The sequence below is a fragment of the Spea bombifrons genome, chromosome 1, assembly GCF_027358695.1.
Source record: "Spea bombifrons isolate aSpeBom1 chromosome 1, aSpeBom1.2.pri, whole genome shotgun sequence".
In the NCBI taxonomy this organism is placed as follows: domain Eukaryota; kingdom Metazoa; phylum Chordata; class Amphibia; order Anura; family Pelobatidae; genus Spea; species Spea bombifrons.
The window spans coordinates 74,629,994-74,636,613 of NC_071087.1; the positions used below are offsets into that span (position 1 = coordinate 74,629,994).

The 6,620-nt window shown below is 40.2% G+C and overlaps 1 protein-coding gene across 2 annotated transcripts in view; it reads right to left on the reverse strand.

The window, feature by feature from the left end:
- The window catches only part of KANK3 (KN motif and ankyrin repeat domains 3), a 44,856-nt gene extending 41,743 nt beyond the window's left edge, over window positions 1-3,113 (reverse strand). Inside the window, exon 1 of one of the 2 annotated variants that reach the window (XM_053463739.1) lies at window positions 3,020-3,113. The gene's annotated coding sequence lies outside the window, so the exon portion shown is untranslated. Of the gene's footprint in view, window positions 1-2,990 lie in introns of both variants that reach the window. The other variant, XM_053463747.1, reaches the window with a different exon arrangement.
- Window positions 3,114-6,620: the final 3,507 nt, after the last annotated feature.

The following is a 6,620-nucleotide window of genomic DNA, read 5'->3' on the forward strand; positions in this document are numbered from 1 at the left end:
TTGGCTGGTTGTTGTATACTGGGTAGTCTTATACGGCGAGTATAGCCCAAACTCTAACTGGAAAAGTTGGGGGTCGTCTTATACGCCGGAAAATACGGTACTTTCCTTTTCTGTGCTTAAATGGGTGATGGTTCAATCTAAATAAATAATAGGATTGGTTTATATTATACATTCATTTATACACACTTACATAAATACACACTAATACAATGCTAAGACGTTGGCTTGTTTGGAAGATTAAATAAACATATTTAGTGGTGACCCTTTATGGTCCGTTATGCACGTTTAGTCTATGACAAGAATGCCATGGTAGAGTGCTTTACATATCTAGAATACTTCACTCAATCCCTTGTCAGTAGTTGTCATCAGTTACTAACACAGCCAGCTCTGAACTACAAGACCATTAGACCTCCATTTCCATAACTCTAAAATAGGAAAACAGCAAAATGAGGTCTCGCAAAGACAAACACAATATATTGTGTGCATTTTATTGGGGAGGCTGCCATTCTGAAATTCTTATTTCAATGGAACTGCATTCTTGACAGTGATTTAGCAGTAAAAACTGGTGTGGGAATGTGTGGGAATTTAAGAAAAGTGGAGGAGGCATTACGATGCAGCTCTAGATCTGCACAGTTGATGAGACTGTTTGAGGCAGTAAACGGTCCCTTTAAACATACTCACCAAGACTTTACTCGCAATCTCTACTTAAATATTTAAAACCAAATATCAAATGCACACACTCTTTAAAAGGCAGTTTTTTAGAATGTTGGTATGAATGGCTCTATTGAACCTAAATATTATCTTAATATTAAAAATATATCATTCTATTTATCAACTGCTACCGGCAAGATATACATGGCTGCTTTACATTAATTTACCAAAAACATACTCATATAAAAAGAAAGTAACACAATCACTAGACCCTCAGTGGTTTATAGAAACACGATCCCTTTCCTGATCTAACACTGAGATATATATGGACACAAAACCACAATACAAAAGCAGTTCATAACAAAAAAACCATGGTGAAGCTGAATTATTATTATTTTTTTTTTAAATTAATGCTTTATTGTGTAGGTCAAAGTGAAAGATGGTTACAGATATTATCTGAGTTGGATATTGTACAACCAGAAAACTATTTGACAATTAGTATATTCTTTCTGCAGTACTGTTGTACGGAACAACAGCATAGTCCCCAGTAACATTATCTAAGTTGGAAAGCAATAGTCCGAGACCGAGTACTCTTATTGCGATAACGGTAAGAACAAGCAATCCAGAACACAGCAGGATTCTAAAAATGTACATAATCAGATAACTAGAATAAACATAAACATAAAAAAACCTATTCAAATATTTGGAACACATCACACTGTGGTTGCGACTAAATAATATAATTTATTTTATATTATATATATTTCTGTGACCACCTACAATATTACGAAACTAACACAAGCAACACAGGTATAAATTCAGGCCAAGCTCGCAATGAAACAACATGGGATTTTTGGACTCACTATTCCAATCCAAAAATATATTTACCCTATAGAGCACCTCATGAGCAGAAGGAAGGATTTTTTTATCTTTTTTTTTTGCTAGTTTTTCCTGTATATGTAGAACTGTACATGGATAAATATGTGCCAAAACTGGCAGGAATTACAAAGGAAAAGAAATACCTCTATGTGAAAAACGCGCTAACAAGAACTGTAAGGTTATACTATAGAGATTTTCCTCACCTCGCAAAACAGATTCAAAGGGAAATGTTAATGTTCCATATTACCACTGTTTAGTACATTTTACAAAAGAGCATGATTTTTTTCATCAAAGTCCTGAATCCTGCACTGAATTTGACACATTAACAACATTCCTTAATCTTTTGGTTTTTTATTATTATTATTTAACTAAACTACAAACAATGGGAGTGCTACATCTGATCTTGGCCTCCGACTTTCTAATGTGGAAGTGCTAGATACAGTTCAGATAAGTTCTCACAGGTATGAAAGGGGATAATAAGTACATTCCTCTGTACAGACTTCCTTGTGTCTACTCCAAATATTTTTGAATTCCACAAGAATGAATGTTTAAGACTCTGAAGGTATCAATTTACAGGATTCCTCATAGAAATATGTGGTGAGGCTTTTTAAGTTCAAAAAAGCCCTGAATTAGCCATACTCGCGAATGAACAATCATTGAGTCAATTGGCTCCTATATAGGCTTTGACCCTCTTTGCATCAAGACATAGGTTAGTCATTAGGTCATTTTTACCCTTTCACAGGACCTGGCCAGTTGCCAGTTTTTTTTTCTGAAGAGTTTAACCAATCAGTACAAGATAATATAACTATTTCAATGCAGTCTAACACAATGGTTACAGTTTTTTATCCAGTTCAAAATGAAGTTACTAAAAAAAAGCTACACAAGATCAGAAACAGAACAGAAATACTCTTTGTTGCAAGGCACTTTCCACTTCAAGAAATGCACTACTTTAGTACGTCAAATAATTAAACATGCAAAGAGCACAGTAAATAATTAATACAGTCCTAGCAAACGTAGTAAAGTAGCCAAAACTAGAGAAGACAACGGCCATAATACATCTATGGAGTAACATTAACAACCTCATCACAAGAAGATTGTACCTATCTTAAAGAATCTCTGATCGCGCATAGGATTTGTTTAGTAAGACGTGTATGGTGGGTTTTATATCGATACAGAAAAGAAAGTTAAGGTTAAAGCACTTAAAGGTCGTGAATGTAAATAATATAAACCTGCATCGGCAAGATGAGCCTCTATGTAAGGGGCTTGCTCATAATATAAACTGTGCTGAATTCCAAGACCGGTTACTGTAAAGTGGGTGAGGAGGGACACAGGAATAAGGAACTCTGAGCAATGGGCGAATGTGTAGACTGAGCCGCCGTTTACATGCCTGCAAATCAGTTTTTCTCGCTGTTGGCAATCATGAGTTAATTTAGTGTCAACTTTCTAACCCCACTACTGACCCCGAAAGCGCAGCCGTCGCCTCGCTTACCTGCCGCCTGCCAGGCTCACACCACTATATTGCCAGACCAAGTTGCAGTCACTGAACGGTCAATTACGCCCACCAATCAGGGGAGGGTACTTGTCCGCCACTTCCAATCACACAGGCAGGGCGTGGCTTCCGTTTTAATATATAATAAAGGAGAACGGCGGCGTCTGGATCGGATGTAGTTTTGTACAAACTTTTTAAAGGTTTGAGAAAGGGTGGCCGTTTGGGAACGCTGCATGAGTTTAAACATGTGTAAAGTCCGCGTGATTTCTATTAGAGGAAGGTAAAATATCCTATCCACCTTTCCCCTCTCCCACCCTAATGCTTCCCCCCCTATTGTCTACATTTGTTGGCTCAGGATAGGGGTTTCTTGGTAAGCTGCAAATGTTAGTTTCCCATTAATAGGAAAATTAAAACAGCATGGTATTAGTAGCTAACCGACAAACCAGCCTGTACCTGTGCAACATGAGAAATTTAGTTTATAATAGCTGGTGTAGTAAACACTACCCTAGTCTACAATTTCTATGGTGTCCAACCAGCAATGTCTATATATCCTAGGAGTTGCAGTCAGCAACAAGAAGGTCACCACAACCATAGTCTATAACTACAAATCATATCAAGTTTACCTAGCAATATGGCTGGCTGAATATTATCCTAGATGCAGTCTACAAAACTTAGTGTTTGCTTGCTCAGCATCATGGTTGTTACGGTTAAGAAAAAAGTTAACGTAGTGTAGTTCTGAGATGCACAGCAAACATTCTGTCGTATTAAAAAAGGAGTGTAGTAAAAAAAGGCATGACACCAATATAGGACACTTGGTAGTTTTGCAGCAGTTCTGGCTAACATTTGGCACCCACAAGTTAGGCTGTCATCATTTTCATGATGTTCAGCCAACCAAATGGATGTTTTCAAATCATGAGATGGTCAATCCACATCAGCTGCGGTACCAATGTATAATGATATAAAAGCTAACCTTTGGCGCTCCAGATGTTAAGTACTCACTTTCCCAAGATGCTTAACATACCAGACTGGCTGAGAGTCATGGGAAATGTACTCTCAACAGCTGTAGTATTACCATATTTGCCCGATTATAAGATGCCTCCCCAAAAACTGAATATTAATTTAGGAACAAATTGCTTAAATAAAAGACGACCCTATAGGAAAAAAAGTTTTACTAGTAAATATTAATTTATGTAAACTATTTTTTCATATTTAATAAAATCCATGATTGGGAATTTTGTTTTTGTTTTTATTTCCTTTTATTTGCCAACCTGCCCCCTAGTTATGCACATCTGCCCCCAGGCATTTCTGGAGGCAGAGTGGCATATAGGGGGTTAAAGGGCATTTCTGGAGGCAGAGTTCATCGAAAGGACGTTCGCCGGCTGGCAGAGAGGAGACTTCCCCACAGCGCTGCGGGGGATTCTCGTCTCTGCCAGCCAGGGAAGGTATGCACTTTCACAGAGTGGCATATAGGGGGGCATAAGGCACGTCTTAAAAGGGGTGGGACGAAGAGCTGAGGCACGGCCATTGGGCGGTGCGGTGCGTGCACGCCAGCCCCTTTAATTTCATTAGGCACCGTTGGCCGGAAGAGGCTTACAATCCCGCTCGCAGCCGCTCAGCGGCTGTTTTGAATGTTGGTCTGCGGCCGTGCGGCCCACAAACCTACCGGCCCACCAGGAAATTTCCCGGTATCCCAGTGGGCCAGAGGAAGGGATAGGCGGGACAGAGACCCAAAATCGGGGGGGGGGGGGCATGTAAAAAAGCAATGATTTTGCCCAGTAAAGTGTTTTCCTGTTCCGCATCCTGACTGGGATGCCGTTTCCTTAATTGTGACCTGGTTCCTATGAAACTTTCTGTGAAGGAGCTATAGCAGGGGCGTCCAACATGCGGCCCGCGGGCCAAATGCGGCCCGCGGGACCTCGAGGTGCGGCCCACGTGAGATCGGCAGCCAGGATCGCAAGAGCCCTGCTACTTACTTGTGGGAGGGTCTAATCTCTGCTCCAGTCCTGCCTCCTCTGTGGGGAGAACGAGGGAGGCCGCGCCCCCTGCTGAAGTCAGTGATCGGCATTGAGAGAGCTGTAGTGCAGGTAAGGGGTAGGGGGAGTGTGTTTGAATGAGTATGCCTGATTGAGGGAATGAATCTGTGAATGAATGGATTTGTGTGTGTGATAGCATGGATGTGTAAGTGCTGGAACCTAGGCATGATGGGACTGTGATTGCTGTTAACAATCCCACTCCTATCATGCCAAGTCAGCCAGTGCATGCTGAAACCTGGCTAGCTGCCCCCTTGTGTATTGATGCTGCCAGCAGTATGGGGTCTTCACTTACAGCCACCCTGTACCAGCATGTACTGGCTGACTTGGGATGATAGGAGTGTGATTGCTAACAGCTAACAGCAATCTGCTAACAGCAATCACAGTCCCATCATGCCTAGGTTCCAGCATTTACTGGTTGGCTGGGTATAAAAAGAGTGTGTTTTCTGTTAGCAATCACACTCCTATCATCCCAAGTCAGCCAGTACATGCTGAAACCTGGCTAGCTGCCCCCTTGTGTATTGATGCTGCCAGCAGTATGGGGTTTGCACTTACAGCCACCCTGTACCAACATGTACTGGCTGACTTGGGATGATAGGAGTGTGATTGCTAACAACTAACAGCAATCTGCTTACAGCAATCACAGTCCCATCATGCCTAGGTTCCAGCATTTACTGGTTGCCTGGGTATAAAAAGAGTGTGTTTGCTGTTAGCAATCACACTCCTATCATGCCAAGTCATATTGTTGATTTTTTTTGTCCAATTGTGGTGTGTTACTTTTAATAAAAGCATGGTTACACACTAAAATTGGACAAAAAATACCGGTACAATGCCCAGCCAACCAGTACATGCTGGAATCTGGGTATGCCTGAGATTGCTGCTAAAAATCATAATATATAATTTTTTGTACAATTTTGGTGTGTAACTTACTTTTATTAAAAGTGTGTGGGGGGTCATTTTCAGTTTTGGCTAAGTGAACCCTGAATTTTCGGTTTTGGTCCAGAATTTTCATTTTAGTGCATCGCTAAAATAAATAGAACTATTTTATTTTTACTTATACAGAATCCTGCATTTGTAGTCACAAAACTTTCTAGGCCCAGAAATCAGTGAGAGGAAAAGTAAAGGTTTTGTGTCATTTAATTTATTTTAATCTGCATATCTTATTAAAGGCCATATTTTCTCACAGTGAAAAATGAGTGCGGCCCGCGCACGTATACAATTCTGATGATGTGGCCCACTGCAGAAAAAACTTGGACGCCCCTGAGCTATAGTCAGCCCAGAGTGTGAGCAACAGTAGCATATATATATATATATATATATATATATATATATATATATATATATATATATATTGTAACTGAACGTCCTTTGAAGCACAAGGAGTTAGTCAGAGATCTTTCAGAATCACTTATCTTCTAGGGTAATATAAAAGCCAATTTCAGATCCAGATAGAATTTAAATATTTATTTTCTTCAAATCAGCAGCTAAACAAAACACGCCAAACAAACAAAATAAATCCTGCAAGGCTTTTTGTCCAGCAGCTCTCTTGGCTGGCAATAAGAAGAGAAAGT